This window comes from Aplidium turbinatum, chromosome 5 (assembly GCF_918807975.1).
Source record: "Aplidium turbinatum chromosome 5, kaAplTurb1.1, whole genome shotgun sequence".
NCBI classification, from domain to species: Eukaryota; Metazoa; Chordata; class Ascidiacea; order Aplousobranchia; family Polyclinidae; genus Aplidium; species Aplidium turbinatum.
In genome coordinates this window covers 38,763,095-38,776,314 of record NC_137476.1, presented here as the reverse complement: position 1 = coordinate 38,776,314, position 13,220 = coordinate 38,763,095, and positions in this window count along the sequence as shown.

The following is a 13,220-nucleotide window of genomic DNA, read 5'->3' as shown; positions in this document are numbered from 1 at the left end:
CTTGATTAGAATTGAAATTGTGATGAATTTTGTAACTTGGCTGGTTGAATTAAGCAACGTTGAATTTGCGTTCTTTCACTGTTATACGTGACGTGGCCCGCCTTCTGACCAAGACGTTTAATTTCTGATTGTCGCATTTGCCGCGTGCCGGGAGCCGTGGTTTCTAGAGAGTATTTGCCATTGTGTTGAGTTTCATTTCATTATCGAAAAAAGCAAGCTAGAGAAATGAATGTGTACCACGGATTTAAGTTGTCGTGTTAAAGCCATTGTAAGTTTATGCAAAATCAAGTTTTTATCCCAACTCGCTCTCAATAAATCAAAAAACAACAAGAAACAATTGCAAGTATGGTTCAGGCAGACCGAGGAGGGATTGTAGGTAGGCAGTGAGCACCTACTCATGTAACCAAAAATAAAAACTTGATAATTGGACAACTGCAGTAAAGAACTATAAAGTATCTAAATAACGAAATAAAAGAATTAAAAGAACTAACAAAATTGACAGAATTGAAAGAACAAGAACTAAAGGACTAACTTAAAGACTAACAAATTTAAATTTCAACCAAGGAAGACTTCTGAAGGGGTGGTCAGCACATCCCTGCAACGAAAAGACTTTAATATAACCGTACTTTAATTGTGTTGTAAACTGGAACTCTACTGTACCGTAGCCTAATTGTGTATAATAACTTGTTTAAAATACTGTATTGTTTGTCAAGAGGCTTGCTCCACCGTAACTCAGAGAGCGGTAAGTTCCTAATTAATGTTATTTACGCTTTCCGTTACGTGTGCCGCTATTACTGTGTGTAGGCTGTAGTATACAGTAGTGTAATTTCTTAAATTGATAAATGGAAGGTGACGGTGGCCATCCGGTGTCTCGTACGTTTCTCGCTGGCAGTGGGACAGGGGGCGCTGCGTCTGGAGGTGGTACGGCGGACCACCCGGGCGTTGGGCAGGTGTATCCTCAAGAGGTTCATGGCAGCCTTACCCATGCTGAGTCCAGTGCAGAAGCTGTGCTCAGGGACGTCAGACATAAAAAAAAGAGGTGCTGCAAGGGGTTGGAGAATTAAGGAGAGGTCTCCCCATGGTACAAGATGAAGGGTCGTTAGAGCGGGCCTTGGCTGGTATGGAGGAGTTGGAAGACAGCTTTGGCGAGCTGTTAGAACTCGCAAATAAAATGGATGGCTCTGTGATGCAGGAGGCTACAGAACAGATCAGGTCAGAGATTGAGGAGTTAAGACAGACTATAAAACAGAAGCAAATCTCCAGGGTAGATACAAAGGTAGATACTATAAAAGGAAAATCAACCACCAGTGTCTCGAGTAGTCGCTCCCGCCGTTCAAAAAAAAAGGGATTGAAATCCGGCTCGAAATGGAGAAATTGCGGTTGGAAAAACAGATGCGGGTGAATGAAGCCAAAGCCAAAGCTGAGGAAGCCAGAGCCAAAGCCAAAGCTGAGGAAGCCGAATCCAGAGCCGAAATTGAAATGCAGATCAAGGCAGCCGAACTGAGAGCAAGGCAAAGTAAGCTTGAGTTGTTTTCACAATGTGGATCGGACCAAGGGTCGGAGCGCGGGCAACGACGGCCGACGGCCAGTAGTCTCGAAGTCACCGAATACATCCCTACAGCGATAGAAAAGGTCCAGAGGTGGGACGCTGACATTTTCAATCCGCCTGGGAGATCCCAAGACACTCATGGGGCCGCTATAGATGCCCAACCTAAACAGAGCAAGGTTAAACAGGAGAATTTAATGGAACCGCCACATAGAGAAACCCCCCTAAGAAAGCTCTCTTCAGGGAAAGCCCTCACAAATAAGTATAAAACGTTGACTAAAGATAATGTTTTGACAAAACCGCCCGGGGGGACTCATGGGGCTGCTGAAAGAGAACCTCATTATGATCAACGTGAATTTTATAGAGAGAGGGTTGCGAAGCCGTCACAAACATGTACCTTAACTGTAAGGAAAGATCTTGAAAGTAACAGATGTAATCCGCCACTAGTTAAAGATGATGGCCGAGAGACTAGACATGTTATGACACCCTCGCCAGGGCTTGATGCAAACAGAAGTGATGAGGATCAACAAAACTGGTTCTATAAATATCATAATTCTCGCACTTTCTATGACAGGGCCGCATTGATCAACTATGACGGCAACAACATGCCATTTATCTTTTTTAAAAACCGTATTGAATCACTAATGGAGAGTTGCCCATTTGAGGGAAATCGGCTGACTTTGCTACAGGCAGCCTGCGTAGGTAACGCCGCGCAAACCATCTCAAACTTAGCATCGGATACTTCTGGTTGGAGCGAAAGGGAAAGGATCGATATGTCGCTGGATCGCTTGTCCCAGCGCTTTGGTGTTAGAGGCGGATTTCTCGCGGAGCCGGATATTCGGCGGATACGGCATGGCAATAAATTATCTGGAATGTCATCATCCTCAATAAAGGAATTCAAAGACGAGCTGGCTCAGTGTACCCTCTTCGCTAGGGCGTATAACCAGCGTCATCAGTTAGAAGGACGTTTTGTACTAGACCTGGCAGGACGATTACCTGGATATGCGAAGAAAGACTTTTTGTACTATCTGAAAGAGCAGTGTGGTAGCACCGAGGAACCAAGCTTTCAAAGCTTAATGGACTTCGTAAATTCCGAAGAGACGTGTCGCTCTACGGACTTCGCCATACGCTTAATGGAGGAAGTCGTTGCTAGAAAGGATACAAAACGGTCTTCAAGTGATAACCACATTATGCGTATTCGTCAAACCTCAGCACAGCCAGTCAGAGATGTTTCCCAAGGTGGCAGTCGCGGGTCTGGCTCTAGTCCTTGGAGCCGAGAAGGAACGTTTGGTAGCCGCTCTTTTGAAGGTAAGAGGAAGGACATGCTTTGTATCTATTATGAGAGTAGGAATAAGCAAGAGCGTCACAGACTACCCAATTGTCCCGAGTTCTTAAACTTGACGCCGTCGCGACGCCGGGATGTCATCGCTGCGACTGGTCGGTGTCTAAACTGCCTACGTCTAGGACACGAAGCAAAAAACTGCACCCAATCATGTAATTGTAGGCGCTGTGGTGAACATTTTCGATTTAAGCACTATTATCTACTGCACGACGCCTATGTGGATCCTCAAGGAACATCGATCAATGGTCTTAGGACAACACCTGCCGTCACTACTCGTAGTGTAAGCATCGCTTGTAAAAGGGCAGTGTTTAATCGTGTCACGGCCGCGCGGGTCATAAACCCATCTAATGGAGAGACCGCTCTGGTTTACTGTCAACACGACCCAGGCTCGCAGCTCACCTTTGTTTCAAGCAGATTGGTTAAAGAAATGCATCTAAAACCCGTAGATAATGTTTCTTTCTGCATGGACACTCTAGCAGGCAAACAAGAAATGCACTCTGATCTGGTTCAATTTAATATACAATCCTTAGTTACTGACGAACTGTATGGCGACGTGGAAGCAGTGGTAAATGCACCTTGGAGTGACCATGTCGAAACATTGCCGCAGCATCAAGACTTAAATGGTTTTGCACATTTCGATAATGTTGATTTGATTTCGTTGCCTAACAAAACGTCGGTCGATCTTCTAATCGGGAATGACCATGCTTACTTGATGCGAGTACTAGAAGAACGTGTTGGCATGACTCGAGAGGAGCCCCATGCTATTCTAACCCCACTGGGCTGGCTAGCTAGTGGAGGTCGAGGTTCTATGACCTCTGGTGATTTTAAAGTACGTCGTGTTGCAGTCAATGGTAAAGTCGCTGAGGAGTTATCTAGTCTTGACAACTTAGATGCGCAGGAGATTGAAATCAGTCGCCTAAAACATGTCATAAAGGATTTAACCCTAATAGATGAAACGGTAGAACTGTCCCGTAATGATGTCATAGCACAAAGATTTGTTGAGACACAAATGAAAGTTAAAGATGGAAGATTTGAAATGCCCGTCCCGTTAAAAAGCGATTTTAAATTACCGAATAACCACTCTTTGGCCTTTGACCGTGTTCTGAGCTTACGACGCAAGGCTTTAAAGCAACCTGACGTTCGATTATTCTTAGTAGAAACGATGGCTGAAATGCAGTCCAGCGAGTACATTGAGCCGATAAAAGACGACGACTCATCGGCATGTGCGTGGTACTTACCATATTTTGTGACATCCCAAACAAAAAAGCGAGTGGTGTATGACGGCAAATCTGAGTTTAAGGGTAGGTGTGTTAATGATGTGATTTTGTCGGGCCCAGACATATTAAACCCTTTAACACAAGTTCTGGCTCGCTTTAGATTGGGAAAGTTTGGCCTAATGGCAGACCTAACCAAGTGCTTCTTCCAGATTCAATTACCAATGGAACAACGCGACTTGTTCCGTTTGCTGTGGTTTGAGAATAATGATATCGAAAAGGGCAAAGTAATTCCGTTTAGATTTTGTGTACACCCTTGGGGAATTAAAAGCAGTCCATACGTCGCCTGCTTAGCCATTCAAAAAATGATTGAACAAAACCCCACTGCAGCCAGTGACCTGACCCTGCGTGCCATTCGAAAAAATATGTATATGGACGATCTGATATTCTCTGGAAATGGCCTTGATGAGGTCAGTGAGATTGCTAAACAAGCCATTGACTTGTTCGATAGCCGAGGCTTTAGTTTGGTGAAATGGAGTGCCAACAAAGGGGCGTTGGATGTTTTGTCGGACTTTAAAAAAGAGATGCTGGCTTCCTCCTTTCGCGATGTCGACCTCGAAAAAGACGACACAGACTTACCAGTAGCAAAAACTCTAGGTTGTGTGTGGCAAACCGAGTCAGATTCATTCTTCATTAAGTGCTCTCTCCAACCTTTAGAGAAGTACACACGTCGCTCAATGTTAAGCCAACTTGGCCAAAATTTCGATCCACTAGGGTTCGGCGCTCCATTCTTCCTTAAAGCTAAGTTAATTATGCAGCGTTTGGCTATTGAAGGCCTCGATTGGGACACCGAAGTGCCACAAAGCTACATAAAAGAGTGGAAGTCGTGGATTCATTCATTAGATTTACTAAAAGAATTTTCCATACCTGCATGGTATTTTGTAAACACAGAGCCGTGTTGTGCAGACGATGATATCGTATATCAGTTACATGGATTCAGTGATGCCTCCAATCACTCCTTTGCCTCCGTTGTGTATATACGTAGGCTGTGTAACGGAGTCCCTTGCGTATCCTTCGTTTTTGGCAAAAGTAGGGTTGTCCTCAAGCATCAAAGTGCATGGCCGATTGCCAGAAAGGAGCTTGTAGCCGCGCTTAATACTACGGAACTGTTAAACCAGGCAGCTAATGCACTACACCTGCCTGATCTTAGAAAACATTTCTGGTGTGACTCGAATACTGTCCTTCAGTGGATCAGAAATCCTGATTTACGATTATGCAAGTTTGTTACTCGTAGGTTAAATCGTATTTTACTCTTGTCAGAGGTGAGAGAATGGCATTTTTGTCCGACACATCTCAACTCGGCAGACGTTGGAACCAGACCGAATGCCATCACCAAAACAGGTTCCAGAGAGATGTGGTTGAGCGGTCCATCTTTTCTCATGCAGGAGGGCGAGGCCCCAACGGTGAATGGAGCAGATGCTGCTATTCGTAAAATGGAACTGTCGCCGGCGATAACGGTAAGTGAAAATGCAACTGCTGGCTCCATTAGCAAGATGATCGAAACCGCACCTACTTTGTACCTGTTGAAAAAAAGAGCCGCCTATCTTGTAGCTTTCACGGAGTTCATTGTATCCAAATGCAAGAAACATGGGTATGTAAAACCAAAGTTAAATGCATCCTATCTTGAGGACGCTTTAAATAGGGTTGTTTCTTACGTACAAAAAGTAGTGTATAGAGATTTGTTAAGTTGTGACGGCCTGCCGGAGTCGATCGATGTGGTAACAAAACGTCTTGCTTCGAGCGAAGCTGGCGCTGATAAACAGTGCCTGAAGGAGTTGCGCTCTCTAAAAAAGTATCGTCCTTGTGTGGACACACGGGGGAGACTTCGTATTGAAGGTCGATTGAGTAAGTCTCCCGAAATAACTGTCGATGCGAAGCATCCTCTTATTTTGCCTTCGAGGCACGCATTGACACGGCTAGTTGTCCTTGACGCTCATTGTGATAGCTATCACTGTGGTGTGCAACAGACACTGTTATCTACTCGTCAACGTTTTTGGATTGCAAATGGTAATTCCTCGGTGAAACATTATTTGCATGACTGCGCTCCATGTGCCTTAGAGAAAGCAAAGCCTATCAGGCAGCTTATGTCGGATCTACCATTACCACGAACCACGGCCTATAACAAACCCTTCTTCAACAGTGGCGTAGATTATTTTGGTCCAATGACGTTTGTGGAAGGAAGAAGCCAAAAGAAAGCATGGGGATTGTTATTTACCTGTCTTGCGAGTAGAGCAATCCATGTGGAACTTGTGACGTCACTATCTTACAGTGAATTTGTTTTAGCATTTACCAGATTTGTAGACTTGCGTGGATCTATACAGTACGTAACATGTACTCAGATAACGGGACCACATTTCAAGCGGCAGCTAAAAGACTACCCGAAATTTTGGAGTCTTCTGAAATTCAAACTTCTCTGCGAAAAAAGGGACTTAACTGGGAGTTCATTCCTCCGTATGCCCCGGCCCAGGGAGGGGCCTGGGAAGCAATGGTCAAGCAATTCAAAATTCCCTTTTCCCACGTTATTGGGAACTCATCACGGAAACCCAACTTTGTTGAACTTCTTACATTTACTGGTAGTGCCACAAGAATAGTCAACGAAAGACCTTTAGTCCCTGTCTGTGATGACCCTAAGGATTCTACTGTTATCACCCCAGCCGCCCTCCTTAACCCATTCTTGAGCCCATTTTCATCCGTAGGAAATCCTCATGACCGAGATGAGTTACGGAGAGACTATAGGTATAACCTGGCTCTATCTCACAGTTTCTGGGAGAAATGGATCTCTTTCTATTTACCTTCCCTGCAGGGTAGAAAAAAGTGGGCCAGTTTGGTGGAAAAGCTACAGCCTGGCCAATTAGTGGTGGTTGGTTCTCCAGAAGATATAACTAAGAGAGGAAGGTACCGTCTGGGGAGAGTCCATGAGATCATCCCCCAAATTAGAAAAGGAAAACCGATTGTCAGGCGCGTCAGGGTGGCAGTCTCAGTGGTGGATGAGGCATCGGGTGAGGTCAAAGTGGACCTGGTCCTAAGGGATATATCGTGCGTTGCTCCTGTGGGGAATGCTTGACTGCGTTCAGAACCCGGCCCCGCCCTGGTCTGTTGTTAGCGGGTGTCGTCGAGGCATCTGTACCACCCTTGCCTTTCATTTAAATTTGTAGTGTATTGTAGATATGTACCGCGCAAATCTGTTATTAACCTGCGTAATTCTATGTGTCATCCGCAGGGCTCCAATATGCGTAACTCAACAACATGTCTTAGTAACGTATGCTCTACAGCGATCTCAGTCATCGGCCTCGTTATAAGTAGCTAGTTAGTTAGGCCTACTGTGTAATGCATTTGATTTGTTTGCTATTGTGTGTTTCATGCAAATGATGTAAATGCTAATCGTGTAAGTATTCGCAAGCGATCTCAGTAATTTGCGTCATTAGAAGTAGCTAGTTAGTTACTGTGCAGTGCGTTTGATTTGTTTGCTACTATGTGTGTCTCATGAAGCTAACGTAGATATTAATCGTTAATCGTGTAAGTATTCGCCAGGCCATTGTGACCAGGGTGTCCAAGTGCCTTGCACTGCTATCAAAGGATAATCACCGTTTTTGTGTAGTTTTAATGTACATAATTTCTGTGTATTGCATGTTGGGAATCGACCCTTCTACTTCAACCTTTATTTAATTGTGTGCCATAATTAGGGGCCGCAATGTTCCGGCGGGTCGATTGCCCTCTTGATTAGAATTGAAATTGTGATGAATTTTGTAACTTGGCTGGTTGAATTAAGCAACGTTGAATTTGCGTTCTTTCACTGTTATACGTGACGTGGCCCGCCTTCTGACCAAGACGTTTAATTTCTGATTGTCGCATTTGCCGCGTGCCGGGAGCCGTGGTTTCTAGAGAGTATTTGCCATTGTGTTGAGTTTCATTTCATTATCGAAAAAAGCAAGCTAGAGAAATGAATGTGTACCACGGATTTAAGTTGTCGTGTTAAAGCCATTGTAAGTTTATGCAAAATCAAGTTTTTATCCCAACTCGCTCTCAATAAATCAAAAAACAACAAGAAACAATTGCAAGTATGGTTCAGGCAGACCGAGGAGGGATTGTAGGTAGGCAGTGAGCACCTACTCATGTAACCAAATGCAAACCGTCATTATTTACTAAAAATTTCAGTCATTGTTTACATTGTAACAAAATGTAAACTATGCCAAATTTTCCAACTAGCAAAATATCTATGGGTGTCTTACATCAAAGATTTCAGAAGTAAAGCACGAAGTAAGATTCGCACGCAAAGCTATCTAAAATAATACGCTGGCACACACACTCCGCATTGCGTTGGAGCGGGCTCATTGTTTTGCAGCGCTTTGCGTAAAATTGGATTAGCACGGTAATTAAAAGGCGGCTAGATAAAAAAAAAATAATCGTTTTTTGGTACCTTTGCAAAAACTGAAATATCAAGTTAAGCATACAAAATGTCAGAATATTAACCTTTCAAACTTATAGGCAAGTGATTTTGCTATACATCAGTACAAATTCTGTTCAAAACGAACCAGAAGATCACACGTAACAGCTGGTTGAAATTGGTCCAACAACGGCCCCCCCTTGAGCAGTCAACTTGCGAAAAAAGGTTGAAAAGCAAATGGGTTAATCCTTCATTGTTTTGTTTTTTGAAGCTGTGTGTCTCTTACTTAAATAATAGTACCCTACATGGACGTTTTATGTTTGTTAATAATTTCACAGAAAATATAAGCTGCCACATAAAACGCCGTTTATCATCGGCGTATAAGCAGATCTTTCCAGACTAGATTGGAGGGCAGGAAATCATCAGCCACTCAGCAGTCTCGTCGTCCAGGACCCTCAGACCATGCGCACCGTGTGGAGGCCGATGGGTTAGGCAGTGGTGGATGACATGGTCGGCGGTCTGTTCAGTGGCACCACACTCGCATTCTGATGGAGGAGCCAGGCTCCACTTGTGCATGTCGGAACGAAAGCAGCCGACTCCTGTTCGCAGGCGATTAAGCCTGACCCAAGCAAGCCTTGCGAGGGGTATCCCCGGTGGACTGTGATCGGCGTCGGGTATGAAGTCACAGAGCGTGGAAGTGCGGTTTTACCACTCCGTGTTCCACATGTGGCTCGTCCAGTGTTTCGCACTTAACCGTATCTGTTACTGCTTCCTTTTGGCGGCAAGAGTTACTGGTCGAGACCATCAGGTCTACGTCTCTCCTATTGCTAATTACTCCGTCGCCTTATATCAAATAACAACGGGAAAAAGTATGCCGTTGGTCAAAAGCCTTATCTATCACTTCAATCAATTTATTTCGCAAAATATATTCGTGATTGTGTATTTTAGGTAGAAAAGGTGATAAAGACTCAATTTTTGACCTATTTTCGCCATTTCTTGGTCAAATTTCTCAGTTCACATTTTATTTTGAAAGTCTTCTCGCGTTGAACACAGAATTTCATCAATTTTTTTTTTCGTTTCTGTGCAAACAGTATTCCAAGCACTTTTTGCACTACAAAGCAATTTGCACAAATAACAAATTACCTTCTCAATTATTGTCTGCCAGCAAAGAATGACTCATAAAGCGTCAGATCGCGACTCCCTACCCAGACAGCAAAATCGACATTGCATCAATGTAAAAATGACGGATTTTGCTGCCTGGGTACAAAATAGAATTTTAACGCCATCGACAAACACAAAATGAAACCGCACGCTAATAGTAAACTGTCAATCAAGCTATTGAATATCAGCAAATTTCTTGCATTTCATAACTGGCTGTGACAAAAGGTTTATTGTGAACTTCACAATTATCCGATACCAACATAATCGGGATTAAAAGTTGGGGCAAGAAAAAAAAGTAAAAGTCAAGAAATCTCAGGTTTCTAGCGTCACTGCTTCTATGTGAAATTGCTGAATTAGCAGAGGGCGAGACCATAGGGTCTACGCCAGTAACAGGTACGGTTAAACCAAGTTCTTCTGCTTTCATAAGTAGTTGCTGTGCGGCAGGCACAAAAGGGCGTCTTGATTTCAGCCGCTGCTTTATAGGTGGTGGTCGCTTGAATGCTGCATGGAAGTGATGGTCGGAGTCCAGAGCGCGGCGAGCGAGAGAAATCGTGGCTCCTTTACGGCGTAGATCAGCGGGTTGGATGCTTGCTGGGATGGGTAGGTAGTCCGTCGGAGTGGGAAGTAGGCATCCAGTCACAGTACGCAGTGCGTCGTTGATGGCGGTATCAATGTGGTGGGTGTGAGAACTACGACACCATACTGGTTTGTAATATTCAGCGGTGGAATGAACAAGGGCTAGGGTAGTTGTACAAAGAGTTTTGGCACCAGCTCCCCAGCTGGAACCCGCCAATCACCTGAAAATTGCGACGCGTGTAGATAGTTTTTTGCGCAGTGACTCCAATTACAGGCTGTACGTGGTTCGACACCGTTTTTGTCTTGCTGAGCTGTAGCTTCCATTTCTGGAGGTATGCTGTTAGTGTTTGCATGTCTTGGCTGAGATTCCTCTCCACGGAATGCCAGTTTCCCGCTGAGTGCAGGAGTGCCAAGTCGTCTGCGTAAGCATATTTCCTGGAGATGGTAGGGGGCAGGTCGTAGGTGTATATGTTGAACAGGAGAGGAGCCAAGACTGAGTGGAACTCTGTGGGAAGACGATTTTAAGTCGGCGTAGTCTGCTTCTACGACCGCTACCGATTGAAACGCCGTTGAAGTAGCGCCATTGTATCTGTAAACACAGTCGAAACATTCACCGACGTGGCGCATGTATTCATCCACGCCGTGGTAGGATGCTTCTTTCATCAGCTTGTCCTTCCGATGTACGTGCACTCTGTGACGTCACAAACTGTATTTTCAAAAGTCTTCAGACCCATGGGCATGCGACAACTCAGCAAGTACATTTCAGACACCTACTGCCAAGTCAGCAAATGAGATTTTCATCGAGCAACCGACTTGCTTGGTAATCTCTTGCTAAACTGATTTTGCTGACTCCTGACATGCCAAGTTTCGGCTTGCTGCTCAGTTGTCACTTGCTCAACTGTCATTTGCTCAGTTCACAACTGGTGCATTCACCAACAAACATAAAGGAAGTTTTATGTTTGTTAATTATAATTTAACGGAAAATATCGACTGGCACATAAAATGCCGGTGAAGTCGTACCATTGTATCTGTAAACGTAGTAAAAGAGCAAATGCTTGAATCAACTACCGCCTACAATGATGATGGTGGTTCAGCATCACCGACAACAATGATGATGGTGGTGGTTCACCATCACCGCCCACAATGATGATGGTGGTTCAGCATCACTGCCCACAATGATGATGGTTGTTCAGCATCATCGCCCACAAAGATGGTGGTTCAGCCTCACCGCCCAATATAATGATGGTGGTTCAGCATCACCGCCCACAATGATGATAGTGGTTCAGCATCACCGCCCACAATGATGATCATGGTGTTTCAGCATCACCGTCCACAATGATGATGGTGGTTCAGCATCACCGCCCACAATGATGATGATGGTTCAGCATTACCGACCACAATGATGATGGTGGTTCAACATCACCGCCACAATGATGATGGTGGTTCAGCATCACCGCCCACAATGATGATGGTGGTTCACCATCACCGCCCACAATGATGATGGTGGTTCAGCATCACCGCCCACAATGATGATGGTAGTTAAGCATCACCGCCAACAATGATGATGGTGGTTCCAACTCACCGCCCACAATGATGATGGTGGTTCAGCATCACTGCCCACAATGATGATGGTTGTTCAGCATCACCGCCCACAAAGATGATGGTGGTTCAGCATCACCGCCCACAATGATGATGGTGGTTCAGCATCACTGCCCACAATGATGATGGTGGTTCAGCTTCACCGCCTACAATGATTATGGTGGTTCAGCATCACCGCCCACAATGAATATGGTAGTTCAGCATCATCACCACAATGATGATGGTAGTTAAGCATCACCGCCAACAATGATGATGGTGGTTTAACCTCACCGCCCACAATGATGATGGTGGTTAAGCATCACTGCCCACAATGATGATGGTTGTTCAGCATCACCGCCCACAAATATGATGGTGGTTCAGCATCACTGCCCACAATGATGATGGTGGTTCAGCATCACTGCCCACAATGATGATGGTGGTTCAGCCTCACCGCCCACAATGATGATGGTGGTTCAGCATCACCGCCCACATTGATAATAGTGGTTCAGCATCACTGCCCACAATGATGATAGTTGTTCAGCATCACCGCCCACAATGATTATGATGGTTCAGCATCACCGCCCACATCGATGATAGTGGCTCAGCCTCACAGTCTACAATGATAATGGTGGTTCAGCATCACCGCCACAATGATGATGGTGGTTCAGCATCACTGCCCACAATGATGATGATGGTTCAACATCACCGCCCACATCGATGATAGTGGCTCAGCCTCACCGTCTACAATGATGACAGTGGTTCAGCATCACCGCCCACAATGATGATGGTGGTTCAGCATCACCGCCCATAATGATGATGGTGGTTCAACATCACCGCCCACAATGATGATCATGGTGTTTCAGCATCACCGCCCACATCAATGACAGTGGCTCAGCCTCACCGTCTACAATGATGATGGTGGTTCAGCATCACCACCCACAATGATGATGGTGGTTCAGCATTACCGCCCACAATGATGATGGTGGTTCAACAACACCGCCCACAATGATGATGATGATGGTTCAGCATCACTGCCCACAATGATGATGGTAGTTCAGCGTCACTGCCCACAATGATGATGATGGTGGTTCAACATCACCGCCCACATTGATGATTGTGGCTCAGCCTCACCGTGTACAATGATGATGGTGGTTCATCATCACCGCCACAATGATGATGGCGGTTCAGCTTCACCGCCCGTAATGATGATGGTTGTTCAACATCACCTGCCCTGCTGATGATGCCCCATCTCCTCCAGGCAAGGTTTGCTATATATCGCACCACTGCACATCTATCGCAACTAAGTTTAGGGTTGTATTTGATTGCAGTGCTCAATACAAGGGCAGTTCTCTCAATGAG